Source organism: Nerophis ophidion, linkage group LG24 (genome assembly GCF_033978795.1).
Source record: "Nerophis ophidion isolate RoL-2023_Sa linkage group LG24, RoL_Noph_v1.0, whole genome shotgun sequence".
Lineage (NCBI taxonomy): Eukaryota > Metazoa > Chordata > Actinopteri > Syngnathiformes > Syngnathidae > Nerophis > Nerophis ophidion.
The window spans coordinates 36691456-36708615 of NC_084634.1; the positions used below are offsets into that span (position 1 = coordinate 36691456).

General features: G+C 36.5%; 1 long non-coding RNA gene across 1 annotated transcript in view; it reads right to left on the bottom strand.

Moving 5' to 3' along the window:
• LOC133541976 (uncharacterized) overlaps positions 1-15943 on the bottom strand; it is a 26592-nt gene extending 10649 nt beyond the window's left edge. The window contains exons 1-3 of the long non-coding RNA XR_009804023.1: positions 14780-15943; positions 7055-7115; positions 6862-6985 (exon numbers count right to left, since the gene is read on the bottom strand). This is a non-coding gene — a long non-coding RNA (uncharacterized LOC133541976). The remainder of the gene's footprint in view (positions 1-6861; positions 6986-7054; positions 7116-14779) is intronic.
• Positions 15944-17160: the final 1217 nt, after the last annotated feature.

Consider the following 17160-nt stretch of genomic DNA (forward strand, 5'->3'; position numbering starts at 1 on the left):
TAACCATAGTATAGCACACTACACTTTGATTAAAGTGTAGTGTGCTATACTATGATCAAAGTGTAGCATCAAATCTAGTGTGCTATACTATGATCAAAGTGTAGTGTGCTATACTATAACCATAGTATAGCACACTACACTTTGATCATAGTATAGCACACTACACTTTGATTAAAGTGTAGTGTGCTATACTATGATTATAGTGTGCTATAACATGTTTAAAGTGTACTATACTATGATCAAAGTGTAGTGTGCTATACTATGATCATAGTGTGCTATAACATGTTTAAAGTGTTCTATACTATGATCAAAGTGTAGTGTGCTATACTATAACCATAGTATAGCACAGTACACTTTGATCATAGTATAGCACACTACACTTTGATCAAAGTGTAGTGTGCTATACTATGATCATAGTGTGCTATAACATGTTTAAAGTGTACTATACTATGATCAAAGTGTAGCATCAAATGTAGTGTGCTATACTATGATCAAAGTGTAGTGTGCTATACTATGATCAAAGTGTGCTATAACATGTTTAAAGTGTACTATACTATGATCAAAGTGTACTGTGCTATACTATAACCATAGTATAGCACACTACACTTTGATCAAAGTGTAGTGTGCTATAACATGTTTAAAGTGTACTATACTATGACCATAGTGTGCTATAACATGTTTAAAGTGTACTATACTATGATCAAAGTGTAGTGTGCTATACTATGATCAAAGTGTGCTATAACATGTTTAAAGTGTACTATACTATAATCATAGTATAGCAAACTATACTTTGATCATAGTATAGTACACTTTAAACATGTTATAGCACACTATAATCATAGTATAGCACACTACATTTGATGCTATACTTTGATCATTGTATAGTACACTTTAAACATGTTATAGCACACTATGATCATAGTATAGCACACTACACTTTGATCATAGTATGGCACACTATACTATGATCAAAGTGTAGCATCAAATGTAGTGTGCTATACTATGATCAAAGTGTGCTATAACATGTTTAAAGTGTACTATACTATGATCAAAGTGTAGTGTGCTATACTATGACCATAGTGTGCTATAACATGTTTAAAGTGTACTATACTATGATCACAAAGTGTAGTGTGCTATACTATGATCAAAGTGTGCTATAACATGTTTAAAGTGTACTATACTATAATCATAGTATAGCAAACTATACTTTGATCATAGTATAGTACACTTTAAACATGTTATAGCACACTATAATCATAGTATAGCACACTACATTTGATGCTATACTTTGATCATTGTATAGTACACTTTAAACATGTTATAGCACACTATGATCATAGTATAGCACACTACACTTTGATCATAGTATGGCACACTATACTATGATCAAAGTGTAGTGTGCTATACTATGATAAAAGTGTAGCATCAAATGTAGTGTGCTATACTATGATCATAGTGTACTACACTATGATCAAAGTATGATCATAGTGTAGTATCAAATGTAGTGTGCAATACTATGATCAAAGTGTGCTATACTATAATCAAAATGTAGTGAGCTATACTATGATCATAGTTTACTATACTATGATCAAAGTGTAGTATCAAATGTAGTGTCCTATACTATCATAGTGTACTATACTGTAATCAAAGTGTAGAATCAAATGTAGTGTGCTATACTATCATCAAAGTGTAGTGTTCTATACTATAATCATAGTGTACTATATGATCAAAGTGTAGTGTACTATACTATGATCATAGTGTACTATACTATGATCAAAGTGTAATATCAAAAGAAATGTGCTATAATATGATCAAAGTGTATCAAGTGTAGTGTGCTATACTATAATCAAAGTGTAGTATATAATTTGATCATATTGTACTATACTATGACCAAAGTGTAGTGTGCTATACTATGATCACAGTGGACTATAATATGATCAAAGTGTAGTATCAAATGTAGTTTGCTATAATATCATCATAGTGTGCTATGATCAAAGTGTACTATCAAATTGTAGTGTGCCATACAATGATCATAGTGTAGTGTGCAATACTATCATTAAAGTGTACTATACTATGATCATAATGTAATATCAAATGTATTGTGCTATACTATGATCATAGTGGACTATAATATGATCAAACAGTAGTGTGCTATACTTCGATCAAAGTGTAGTATATAATGTAGTTTGCTGAAATTTGATCATAGTGTACTATACTATGATCAAAGTGTAGTGTGCTATACTATGATCATAAATGATAAATGGGTTGTACTTGTATAGCGCTTTTCTACCTTCAAGGTACTCAAAGTGCTTTGACACTACTTCCACATTTACCCATTCACACACACATTAACACACTGATGGAGGGAGCTGCCATGCAAGGCGCCAACCAGCACCCATCAGGAGCAAGGGTGAAGTGTCTTGCTCAGGACACAACGGACGTGACGAGGTTGGTACTAGGTGGGGATTTGAACCAGTGACCCTCAGGTTGCGCACGGCAACTCTCCCACTGCGCCACGCCATCCCGGCCGTGCATGTACAATAATATGTACATGTAATGTACAATAATATGATCAAAGTGTAGTATCAAATGTAGTGTGCAATACTATGATCATAGTGGACTATAATATGATCAAAGTGTAGTATCAAACATAGTATGCTATAATAGGATTATAGTGTACTATACTATGATCAGGGTGTAGTATCAAATGTAGTGTGCTATACTATGATTAAAGTGTAGTGTGCTATACTATCATTATAGTGTGCTATACCATTATCATAGTGTAGTATCAAATTACTATGATCATAGTGTATTATACTATGATCAACGTGTAGTGTGCTATAATATGATCATAGTGGACTATAATATGATCAAAGTGTGGTGTGCTATAATATGATCATAGTGTGCAATATTATAATTAAAGTGTAGTGTCCTATACTATGATAAAAGTGTAGTATCAAATGTTGTGTGCTATAATATGATCATAGTGTGCTATACTATGATCGAAGTCTACTATCAAAAGTAGTGTGCTATACTATGATCACAGTGTGCTATACTATGATCATAGTGGACTATAATATGATCAAATTGTAGTGTGCTATAATATGATCATAGTGTGCAATATGATCAAAGTGTAGTGTGCTATACTATGATCATGGTGTGCTATACTATGATCAAAGTGCAATGTGCTATAGTATGATCAAAGTGTAATATGCTATACTATGATCATAGTGTGCTATACTATGATAGAAGTGTAGTATCAAATGTAGTGTACTATACTATGATCAAAATGTAAAGTGCTATACTATGATCATAGTGGACTATAATATGATCAAAGTGCAATGTGCTATAGTATGATAAAAGTGTAGTATCAAATGTGGTGTGCTATACTATGATTATAGTGTGCTATACTATGATCATAGTGTAGTGTGCTATACTATGATCAAAGTGTAGTACCAAATGTAGTGTGCTATACTAACATCAGTGTGCTATACTATGATCATAAGGTAGTTTGCTATACTATGATCAAAGTGTAGTATCAAATGTAGTGTGCTCTACTATCAGTGTGCTATACTATAATCATAGTGTACTATGATCAAAGTGTAGTATGCTATACTATGATCATAGTGTGCTATACTATGATCAAAGTGTAGTATCAAATGTAGTGTGCTATATTATGACCAAAGTGTGCTATACAATAATCAAATTGTAGTATAAAATGTAGTGAGCTATACTATGATCATAGTTTACTATACTATGATCAAAGTGTAGTATCAAATGTAGTGTACTATACTATGATCATAGTGGACTATAATATGATCAAAGTATAGAATCAAATGTAGTGTGCTATACTATGATCAAAGTATAGTGTTCTATACTATTATCATACTGTGCTATACTATGATCAAAGTGTAGCATCAAAGTGTAGTGTACTATACTATGATCATAGTGTACTATACTATGATGAAAGTGTAATATCAAAAGAAATGTGCTATAATATGATCAAAGTGTAATATCAAGTGTAGTGTGCTGAAATTTGATCATATTGTACTATACTATAATCAAAGTGTAGTATATAATGTAGTGTGCTGAAATTTGATCATAGTGTACTATACTAAATAAATAAATGGGTTGTACTTGTATAGCGCTTTTCTACCTTCAAGGTACTCAAAGCGCTTTGACACTACTTCCACATTTACCCATTCACACACACATTCACACACTGACGGAGGGAGCTGCCATGCAAGGCGCCAACCAGCACCCATCAGGAGCAAGGGTGAAGTGTCTTGCTCAGGACACAACGGACGTGACGAGGTTGGTACTAGGTGGGATTTGAACCAGGGACCCTCAGGTTGCGCACAGCCACTCTTCCACTGCGCCACGCCTATACTATGACCAAAGTGTAATATCAAATGTAGTGTGCTATACTATGATCATAGTGTGCAATACTATGTAGTGTGCAATATCATGATCAAAGTGTAGCATCAAATGTACTGTGATATACTATGATCGAAGTGTACTATACTATGATCAAAGTTTAATATCAAATGTGGTGTCCTATTCTATGATCAAAGTGTAGTGTGCTTTACTATGATCATAGTGTACTATACTATGATCAAAGTGTAGTGTGCTATACTATGATCATAGTGTACTATACTATGATCAAAGTAGAGTATTAAATGTAGTGTGCTATACTATGATCATAGTGTACTATACTATGATCAAAGTGTAGTGTGCTATACTATGATCAGAGTGTACTATACTATGATCAAAGTGTAGTATCAAATGTGGTGTCCTATTCTATGATCAAAGTGTAGTGTGCTTTACTATGATCATAGTGTACTATACTATGATCAAAGTGTAGTGTGCTATACTATGATCATAGTGTACTATACTATGATCAAAGTAGAGTATTAAATGTAGTGTACTATACTATGATCAGAGTATTAAATGTAGTGTGCTATACTATGATCATAGTGTACTATACTATGATCAAAGTGTAGTGTGCTATACTATGATCATAGTGTACTATACTATGATCAAAGTAGAGTATTAAATGTAGTGTACTATACTATGATCAAAGTAGAGTATTAAATGTAGTGTGCTATACTATGATCATAGTGTACTATACTATGATCAAAGTGTAGTGTGCTATACTATGATCATAGTGTGCAATATTATGATCAAAGTGTAGTATCAAACCTAATGTGCTATAATATGATCATAGTGTAATATACTATGATCAAAGTGTAGTGTACTTTACTATGATCAAAGTGTAATATCAAAAGTAGTGTGCTATACTATGATCATAGTGTATTATAACATGATCAATGTGTAGTATCTAATGTAGTGTGCTATACTATTATCAAAGTGTAGTATCAAATGTAGTGTGCTATACTATGATCATATTGTGCTATACTATGATCATAGGGTACAATACTATGATTATAGTATTGTATGATCAAAGTGTCGTATCAAATGTGTGCTATACTACGATAAAAGTGTAGGATCAAATGAAGTGTGCTATACTATGATCATAGTGTACTATACTATAATAAAAGTGTAGTTTGCTGTACTATGATCATAGTGTGCTATACTATGATCAAAGTGTAGTATAAAATGTAGTGTGCTATACTATGATCATGGTGTACTATACTATGATCATAGTGTGCTATACTATGATCAAAGTGTAGTATAAAATGTAGTGTGCTATACTATGATCATGGTGTACTATACTATGATCATAGTGTGCTATACTATGATCAAAGTGTAGTATAAAATGTAGTGTGCTATACTATGATCATGGTGTACTATACTATGATCAAAATGTAGTATCAAATGTAGTGTGCTATACTATGATCATGGTGTACTATACTATGATCAAAATGTAGTATCAAATGTAGTGTGCTATACTATGATCATAGTGTGCTATAACATGTTTAAAGTGTACTATACTATGATCAAAGTGTAGCATCAAATGTAGTGTGCTATACTATGATCATAGTGTGCTATACTATGATCATAGTGGACTATAATATGATCAAAGTGTAGTGTGCCATACTATGATCATAGTGTATCTTTATTATTATTCCAGTTTTAAATCTCTAGATCAACATTAGGAGAAAAAATGGAAAAAACACAAAATATGCAATATTTTCAACCAATAACTTTTTAGGTGGAATATTTGAGATTATATAATAATTGCAGCCTTAATTTTGGATTTTGATTCATTATTATTATTTGAGCCAGGACACTTAAAATCAAATCACACTGAGATAATTGGGGATCCAAAAGTGTCCTACTCATTAAAGTGGTAAAAATAAACTATACATTTTTTTTACTGTTTACTTTTAGCACAATAATCTTCAGATCAACTTCCAATCCATCCGTCAATTTTAAGTTTTATATTTGTTTAGGTTTTGTTTGTTTGTTTCAGGCCATTCTTAAAATAAAAAAAACACCTCAGTTTTTATATGGCGAAACACGAAATATGCAACATTTTCCCCCAAAAAATATTTCAAAGTGGAATATTCAATATGATGTAATCGGAGCCTTATATAGGTCAATAATTCAAAATGACATTGATTTTGATTCATTATTATTTTTTAAAGAAAGAAACAGCCTGCATGGCACCTTTGTGTTATAAGAGTAAGCATTGCAACAATTTATTGTTACATTTCACCTGTTTGCTCTTTTATACCACTTTTTATGTTTTTAATTTTTTTCAATTGTATTCTTGAAATGTGCCGTGGGCCCGTTAAAAAATGACCCGCGGGCCCCAAATGGCCCCTGCGCCGCACTTTGGACACCCCCGGCCTAGAGCCTACGGTGACAGACAAAATATCTCCCAACGTTACTTACTTGTGTGGACTTCATGTCAGCTGAAATGTCGGAAGCGTGAACATGGCTTGTACGTGAGGCCAGGGCTGTTCTTCCTCTTCCGGTTCGTCGTCCTATCTGCAATTGTTGTTGTTTGCCGCTGAAACTTTATGTGCAGTAAATCATGTGACCGCCTGGCTCTTGTTTGATTGGTTGAAACGGAGTCAAACCTCACCAGTGACTGCATTTGATTGGTGAAACGCAGGCATGTGATAGATCCTACTTTGAAGGTCTGCCTGACGAACCAAAACAAAAAAAGGGTGCATTAAGCATCAACAGATCGATAAACATCAGTAGCGAGTAGAGAGCTGAATGTAGATAAATGGAGTGGACTAACAGTAGTGTTTCTTCAAGATAGGATAAAACAGGGGTCGGGAACCTTTTTGGCTGAGAGAGCCATGATAGCCAAATATTTCAAAATGTATTTCCATGAGAGCCATATCATATTTTTCAAAACTGAATAAAACTAGATGCGTGCATTTTTAAGTAAGACCAACATTTTTAGAGTATAATAAGTCTCTTATTCTTTTTAATAATAACACTGAGTCGAGACCCAGGATGGACCGCTCGCCTGTATCGATGGGGGACATCTCTACGCTGCTGATCCGCCTCCGCTTGAGATGGTCTCCTGTGGACGGGACTCTCGCTGCGGTCTTGGATCCGCTTTGAACTGAACTCTCGCGGCTGTGTTGGAGCCACTATGGATTGAACTTCCACAGTATCATGTTAGACCCGCTTGACATCCATTGCTTTTGGTCCCCATCTGAGGTCCTCTCCAAGGTTTCTCATAGTCAGCTTTGTCACTGGCGTCCCACTGGATGTGAATTCTCCCTGCCCACTGGGTGTGAGTTTTCCTTGCCCTTTTGTGGGTTCTTCCGAGGATGTTGTAGTCGTAATGATTTGTGCAGTCCTTTGAGACATTTGTGATTTGGGGCTATATAAATAAACATTGATTGATTGATTGATTGTTATTCTAAAGCTAACCAATAATAAATAAAATTTCATATCTGTTGATCATGTTTTTGTTTGGCCATGTGCTGTTTGTCCTTTGGACTCTTTAAGTTCCTGTTTTTTTCCACTCCCCTTGTCTGGTTTCCTTGGTTACTCATTTTGTCCACCTGTCTCAGGTGGACAAAACGCCCGCTCACCTGCTTCCCGAACACTAATCAGAGGCAGTATTTAAGCTCGTCTTTGCCAGTCAGTCGCCCTGTGCTGACTTGTTTCATGCCTTGCCATAGTTTCGTGCTTCATGCCATGCCAAGTAAGTTTTGTTTGATTTACGTTCTTAGTCTGTTTATGCGTTAGCTTTGTTCTTTAGCCCAAGTTGTGCCTCCGCTGTGAGCGATTTTTGTTTGTGTATTTTTTTAGTTAAAATTAAATCACGTTTTTACCTAAATGCCATGTCCCGAGTAGTCCGTCTGCCTTCCTGGGAGAACGACCCCGTAGCAAGCTGCAAATAACCCGTTCTGGGTATTTTTATGTATTTATCTATGTTTTTATGTGTTATTATTAATTTGCACTAAATTGGTTTGGCTTATAATTTCTTTGTACAATTACAATAAATATATATTCTAGTCTACTCAAAGTTAAAAGTATGTTGCATTAAAACTACTCTAGGAAATAGGGCTGGGCGATATACTCGATATATTGCGGGTTAGTCTCTGTGCGATATAGGAAATGACTATGTGGTGATATCGGAGTAAACGTTCTCACGCAGTTGCTTTTAGCTGCGGGCATTACACTACAGGCTCTTCTCACTCTTTCTTGTCTCTGCTTCTCACAGACACCAAGCACACCTTCTTACATACGTCACATACGTATACGCCCTCGCGGAGCAGAGAGGTAGCTGTGATGCTAGCGGAGCCGTGCGAGAGGTAATACGAGAGAGAGAAGGTGCCAATCTGATAACAAATGAAAGAACAATTCATTCCCAAGAAAAACAGCAGGGGGTCCATCGTCTGGCGTGGGGCAAAAGCATTTTGTTTTGGAAATATTAAGTTTCATCTTATTTTCTGTAACCCATTTTGAAATCCGCATGACCTCATCTTGTAGTATAGTGCTCAGGTCGGTGCAATTATCTGCATGTGCATATATTGTTGTGTCATCTGCGTAAATTGCACAGCAACTATTCTTTAAAATACATGACATATCATTTACAAATATTGAGTATAATAAAGGTCCCAGGCAACTTCCATGTGGAATACCACAATATGATGTTTTAATATTTGAAAGGGTTCCATTGAACATGACACCTTGCTGTCTGTTGACTAGGTAGCTTTTCATCCAGTTAATCGCTGAGAGTTTAAAACCATAAGCAGACAGTTTTATAAGTAGTAGTTTGTGGTCAATAATATCAAAAGCTGCACAAAAATCTAGTAGCACTGTGCCAACTAATAATTTACTGTCAATTTGTTTTAGCCAGTCATCTGTTAATTGTGTGAGAGCTGTGCATGTTGAATAGCCACTTTTATATGCATGTTGAAAGTCTGAATGAATGTTATTTATAGAGAAATACTTTTGAATTTGCTTAAATATAATTGTTTCCATTAATTTTCCTAATACTGGTAAAATGCTAATGGGCCTACTATTTAATCCAGTGAATGCTTCTTTCCTATTTTTTGGTAGAGGAGTCACTCTTGCGACCTTCCATACTTGAGGATAGATTCCTTCTTTAAAACTTAAGTCAAAAATATAGCATATCGGACTGGCTATTATTCCAGCTGACAACTTTAAAAGTCTACTATCTATATTATCATGACCACAAGGTTTGTCAGATTTCAATTCAGACAATAGATTCTCAATTTCCAATACATTGGTGACTGAGAATTCAAATGTACATTCTTTGTCCTGCATGATATCATTTTTAATAAGTGACTCAGATAGAATACCACTTCAATCAATCAATCAATCAATGTTTATTTATATAGCCCCAAATCACAAATGTCTCAAAGGACTGCACAAATCATTACGACTACAACATCCTCGGAAGAACCCACAAAAGGGCAAGGAAAACTCACACCCAGTGGGCAGGGAGAATTCACATCCAGTGGGACGCCAGTGACAATGCTGACTATGAGAAACCTTGGAGAGGACCTCAGATGTGGGCAACCCCCCCTCTCTAGGGGACCGAAAGCAATGGATGTCGAGCGGGTCTAACATGATACTGTGAAAGTTCAATCCATAGTGGCTGCAACACAGCCGCGAGAGTTCAGTTCAAGCGGATCCAAGACAGCAGCGAGAGTCCCGTCCACAGGAAACCATCTCAAGCGGATCAGCAGCGTAGAGATGTCCCCAACTTACAGGCAGCATGCCATTTCTTATAGTATCAACTTTACTTATGAAATAATTTTTGAAGTAATTAGCAATTTCTTTGGGCTTGTTGATAAATCCTTCACCTGATTCTATAAATGCTGGTGTTTTTCCCATTTTATCTCTACCCATGATTTGAGAGTACTCCAAAGTTTTTTGCCATCATGTTTAACTTCTTCAATTCTAGATTGGTAGTATTTATTTACACCCTTTTTTTCTGTTTATTTAATTTGGTCACTTTGTTTCTTAAAGAGCGATATGCTAGCCAGTCCTCTGAGCTACCTGAATCTACAGCAACTCTTTTCCATTTATCTCTATCTTTCATCAAGTGTCTCAGGTCAGAGTCAAGCCAAGGGGCTTTGACAGATCTGACGGTGATTTTCTTGATGGGTGCATGCTTATCACAGACAGAAGAAAATTACTTCATGCAGAGCTGCTTCAGTATGCTTTGACTCAAATACACTGTCCCACTGTATGTTACGTACATCTTCAATAAAGGCATTATCACTGAAATGTTTGTAGAGTCTCTTGTATATAATTGTGGGTCCAACTTTGGGGACTTTCACTTTTCTTGCCATTGCAATCATGTTATGATCACTAAATCCAATTGGCACTGAAACAACCTTTGAGCATTTATTTACTGAATTAGTAAAAATATGATCAATGCAAGTTGAAGACAATACACCAGAATTGTTCATATTTATTCTGGTTGGTAGATGTATCATTTGAGCTAGGTTACATACAGTGGCAGTGGCATCAAGCTTTCTTTTCATAGGGCAGTTTTTTGAGAGCCAGTCAATATTTAAGTCTCCTAAGAAATACATTTCTCTGTTTGTGTCAGAAACATTCTGAAGCATTGCACATATTTTTTCAAGATGTGCTGCATCAGAGGAAGGTGGTCTATAGCAGCAGCAGATTAGTAATGGCTTTAGATGTGGCAAGTGAACCTGGATCCAGATTGCCTCTACATCTGTCAAGTTGAGATCTCCTCTTTGCTTCATTGGAATGTGGTCTTGTACATAAAAGGCTACTCCTCCCCCGTATCTGTCTCTATCAAGTCTAATTATATTGTAACCTTGTATAAATATTTCAGTATTGTCAATTGAATCATCCAAATGAGTTTCAGAAATTGCTACTATATGTAGATCATTATCAAACATTATTTTACCTAACTCAATTGTCTTGTTTTTCAGACTACAGATGTTCAAGTGGGCAATTTTGAGTCCTTTTTTGGGAAGTTTGATGGACATTTGAATGGACCTGCTATCCCCGTTTAAATAAGAAAATCTCATTTCAGTAGGCCTTTAATTTAGTGTTCTGATATGTCATCTTAGTGACATCATGCACCAACACGCACTTATTGCTTGTTTTAAAATGTCTCTGACAATCTTGCACTTTCTGTTTTGGAAATGACATGAATGTTTGTGCCACTGCTTAATAACTGTTTCATAAATACACTTTTAGTTGTGATTTCCCTCTCTGCATGAAAGTTTAAAAGTAGCATATATTAATGCAGTATGAAGAAGAATGTTTTAATGTAGACACATAGAATCATGATACTGCTGTGATTATATGTGTCAAGTGTTCATTCAAGGCTAAGGCAAAATATGGAAATACCGTATTTCCTTGAATTGCCGCAGGGCATATAGTATGCGCCTGCCTTGAATTACTGCCGGGTCAAACTCACTTCGCAAAATGATTAGCGCGTGCTTAGCATTACCGCCTGGTCAAACTCCTGACGTCACGAGTGACACTTCCCCTGTCATCATTTGCAAAATAGAGGAGGCTGATTTCAATACTGGTAATTTGAAATCGCATAAAGGGAATAAGATTAAAGGCCTACTGAAAGCCACTACTAGCGACCACGCAGTCTGATAGTTTATATATCAATGATGAAATATTAACATTGCAACACATGCCAATACGGCCTTTTTAGTTTACTAAACTGCAATTTTAAATTTCCCGGGAGTTTCTTCTAAAAAACGTCGCGTAATGATGACGTGTACGCGTGTTGTCACGGGCTGTTAGGAAATATTAGCGCTGCGCACACACACAGCTAAAAGTCGTCTGCTTTAACGGCATAATTACACAGTATTTTGGTAACTGTGTTGCTGAATCTTTTGCAATTTGTTCAATTAATAATGGAGAAGTCATAGTAGAAAGATGGAAGTGGGAAGCTTTAGCCTTTAGCCACACAAACACACTTGTTTAAAATTCACGGAGGTGAAACTTTACTATGGATCACAGCGAACATGGATCCCGACTACATGTCAACCAGCAGGTTTCGGTGAGAAAATTGAGGTAAAAAGTCGCCTCTTACCGGAGATCAGCTGAGCTTGTGCCGCCCATAAAGCTGCCGTCGACTTCCCTGAGACATTGGCGTCAACACACACGTGGACACACCCCTCCGACTATCAGGTACTGTTAAACTCACTAAAACACTAGCAACACAATAGAAAGATAAGGGCTTTCCCAGAATTATCCTAGTAAATGTGTCTACAAACATCTGAATCCGTCCCAATGCAATAGAGTTTTAAAAAATTTTTAAACTTTTTTTTTTTTCTTTCTTTCTAGTCCATCGCTATCAATATCAAACACGAATCTTTCATCCTCGCTCAAATTTATGGTAAATTGTCGTTTTCTCGGTCCGAATAGCTGTTTTTGTTGGAGGCTCCTATTAAAAACAATGTGAATATGTGGGGAGCCATCAACATGTGAAGTCATCGTCTGCGACTTCCGGTAAAGGCAAGGCTTTTCTGTTAGCACAAAAAGTTGCGAACTTTGTCGATGTTCTCTACTAAATCCTTTCAGCAAAAATATGGCAATATCGTGAAATGATCAAGTATGACACATAGAATGGACCTGCTATCCCCGTTTAAATAAGAACATTTCATTTCAGTAGGCCTTTAAGAGCTATTCAGTAGGATTTAAGGTCCAAGCTTACATCACACTCAAATTTTTACTGCATACCTTTGGTAAGCGGCGGAGTGAGAAGAGGTTTTAAAACAGGGGTCACCAACGCGGTGCCCGCGGGCACCAGGTAGCCCGTAAGGACCAGATGAGTCGCCCGCTGGCCTGTTCTAAAAATAGCTCAAATAGCAGCACTTACCAGTGAGCTGCCTCTATTTTTTTAAATTGTATTTATTTACTAGCAAGCTGGTCTCGCTTCGCTCGATATTTTTAATTCTAAGAGAGACAAAATTCAAATAGAATTTGAAAATCCAAGAAAATATTTTAAAGACTTGGTCTTCACTTGTTTAAATAAATTCTTTTTTTTTTTCACTTTGCTTCTTATAACTTCCCGAAAGACAATTTTAGAGAAAAAATACAACCTTAAAAATAATTTAAGGATTTTTAAACACACATACCTTTTTATCACTCAATCAAACAATGATTATTTATATAGCCCTAAATCACTAGTGTCTCAAAGGGCTGCACAAACCACAACACAAACCACTATGACATCCTTGCTCAGGCCCACAGAAGGGCAAGGAAAACTCACACCCAGTGGGACGTCGGTGACAATGATGACTATGAGAAACCTTGGAGAGGACCGCATATGTGGGCAACGCGCGCCCCCCCCCCCCCCAGGGGACCGAAAGCAATGGATGTCGAGCGGGTCTAACATGATACTGTGAAAGTTCAATCCATTTTTTACCTTTTAAATTCCTTCCTCTTCTTTCCTGAAAATATAAATCAATGTTCAAGTATTTTTTTTTAATTGTAAAGAATAATACATTAATTTCAATTAAATTCTTCATTTTAGCTTCTGTTTTTTCGACCAAGAATATTTGTGAAATATTTCTTCAAACTTATTATGATTAAAATTCAAAATAATTATTCTGGCAAATCTAGAAAATCTGTAGAATCAAATTTAAATCTTATTTCAAAATATTTTGAATTTCTTTTAAAAAAATTGGTTCTGGAAAATCTAGAAGAAATAATGATTTGTCTTTGTTAGAAATATAGCTTGGTCCAATTTGTTATATATTCCAACAAAGTGCAGATTGGATTTTAACCTATTTAAAACATGTCATCAAAAATATATATTTATTGTTAGAAATCATTAAGATGATCAGCATTTCCACAGAGATAAACATAATTAATTATTAATAACAACATAGAATTAATGGTAAATTGAGCAAATTGGCTATTTCTGGCAATTTATTTAAGTGTGTATCAAACTGGTAGCCCTTCGCATTAATCAGTACCCAAGAAGTAGCTCTTCGTTTCAAAAAGGTTGCTGACCCCAGTTATAAAATAATTACCACATGCTTACTTTTACCGCATGCCTTTGGTAAGCGCAGGAGTGAGAAGAGGTTTTAAATTAATTAGCGCCCGGGCGGCAATTCAAGGAAATACGGTATATATTGTATATCGAGATATTAAAAAAAGTTCATATCGCCCAGCCTTACTTGGAAGTACACTTTATCCCAAAAGTTACTCAAGTAGATGTAACGGAGTAAAAATAAATATACATATATATATTAGTTTTAACTCAGTCCCACAAGTGTCAATGCTAGCTGTAAGCGTGAGCGAAACAAGTATCGTTCAAAAGTTACATTTTCAAATATGTCAAATGCGTTCCTACCGTCGCCGTCAGCAAACAACAAATGTATTAAGTATCTCCGGGGCCTAAAGTCCAGCCACAGTGAGAAAAAGTGACATTATCCCGTGAAAACATGCCGGATATGTCACTGAATTATTGACTAATATTAATGACGGACACCCGCTGGTTTCTTCTTCTTCACTCTATCTATACATTTACTAGAGCAGTCAGCCGCACACATAGTCCTAGCGCGCCATCAAGCGGCTTCATTACGTACAACAACTATTACCACAAATACCTTCTTTTAATGTCTAACTGTAATTATGTCATAAAATATAATGTTTTGATATGATCACTGACCACATCAATCCATCAATCAATGTTTATTCATATAGCCCTGAATCACAAGTGTCTCAAAGGGCTGCCAAAGCCACAACGACATCCTCGGTTCAGATCCCACATAAGGCCAAGAAAAAAACTCAGAACTCAGTGGAATGTCAATGTGAATGATTATGAGAAACCTTGGAGAGGACTGCAGATGTGGGTAACCCCCCCTCTAGGGGAGACCAGATACAATGGATGTCAAGCGGGTCTAGCATAATATTGTGAAAGTCCAGTCCATAGTGGATCCAACATAATAGTGAGAGTCCAGTCCATAGTGGATCTAACATAAGAGTGGGAGTCCAGTCCATAGTGGATCACATAATAGTGAGTCCAGTCCAAAGTGGATTTAACATAATAGTGTGAGAGTCCAGTCCATAGTGGATTTAACATAATAGTGAGAGTCCAGTCCATAGTGGATCTAACATAATAGTGAGAGTCCAGTCCATAGTGGATCTAACATAATAGTGTGAGAGTCCAGTCCATAGTGGATTTAACATAATAGTGAGAGTCCAGTCCATAGTGGATCTAACATAATAGTGAGAGATCAGTCTATGGTGGATCTAACATAATAGTGGGTGTCCAGTCCATAGTGGATCTAATATAACAGTGTGAGAGTCCAGTCCATAGTGGATCTAACATAATAGTGAGAGTCCAGTCCATAGGAGATCTAATATAATAGTGAGAGTCCAGTCCATAGTGGATCTAACATAATAGTGAGAGTCCGGTCCATAGTGGATCTAACATAATAGTGAGAGTCCGGTCCATAGTGGATCTAACATAATAGTGAGAGTCCGGTCCATAGTGGATCCAACATAATAGTGAGAGTCCGGTCCATAGTGGATCCAACATAATAGTGAGAGTCCGGTCCATAGTGGATCCAACATAATAGTGAGAGTCCGGTCCATAGTGGATCTAAAATAATAGTGAGAGTCCAGTCCATAGTGGATCCAACATAATAGTGAGAGTCCAGTCCATAGTGGATCTAACATAATAGTGAGAGTCCAGTCCATTGTGGATCTAACATAATAGTGAGAGTCCAGTCCATAGTGGATCTAACATAATAGTGAGAGTCCAGTCCATAGTGGATCTAACATAATAGTGAGAGTCCAGTCCATAGTGGATCTAACATAATAGTGAGAGTCCAGTCCATAGTGGATCTAACATAATAGTGAGAGTCCAGTCCATAGTGGATCTAACATAATAGTGAGAGTCCAGTCCATAGTGGATCTAACATAATAGTGAGAGTCCAGTCCATCGTGGATCTAACATAATAGTGAGAGTCCAGTCCATAGTGGATCTAACATAATAGTGAGAGTCCGGTCCATAGTGGATCTAACATAATAGTGAGAGTCCAGTCCATAGTGGATCTAACATAATAGTGAGAGTCCAGTCCAAAGTGGATCTAACATAATAGTGAGAATCCAGTCCATAGTGGATCTAACATAATAGTGAGAGTCCAGTCCACAGTGGATCTTACATAATAGTGAGAGTCCCGCCCGTAGTGGATTTAACATAATGGTGAGAGTCCAGTCCATAGTGGATCTAACATAATAGTGAGAGTCCAGTCCATAGTGGATCCAACATAATAGTGAGAGTCCAGTCCATAGTGGGGCCAGCAGGAGACCATCCCGAACGGAGACAGGTCAGCAGCGCAGAGATGTCCACAACTGATGCACAGGTGAGCGGTCCACCCCGGGTCCCAACTCTGGACAGCCAGCACTTCATCCTGTGTCCCCCCTTAAATAAAATAGTGAACATACCAGACAACTTGTCTTTTAGTAGTAAGTAAACAAACAAAGGCTCCTAATTTAGTCTGCTGACATATGCAGTAACATATTGTGTCATTTATACACCTATTATTTTGTCAGCATTATGAGGGACAAACTGTAAAAATGAATTGTTAATTTATATTTAATATCTGCTTACTTAGTCTTTTAAAATGTTCTATCTATACTTCTGTTAAAATGTAATAATCACTGTGGAGAGGCGGAGCCGACGGTCCGACAGACAGGCAGGGCACGCTGGAGCCCGGCCCAAGA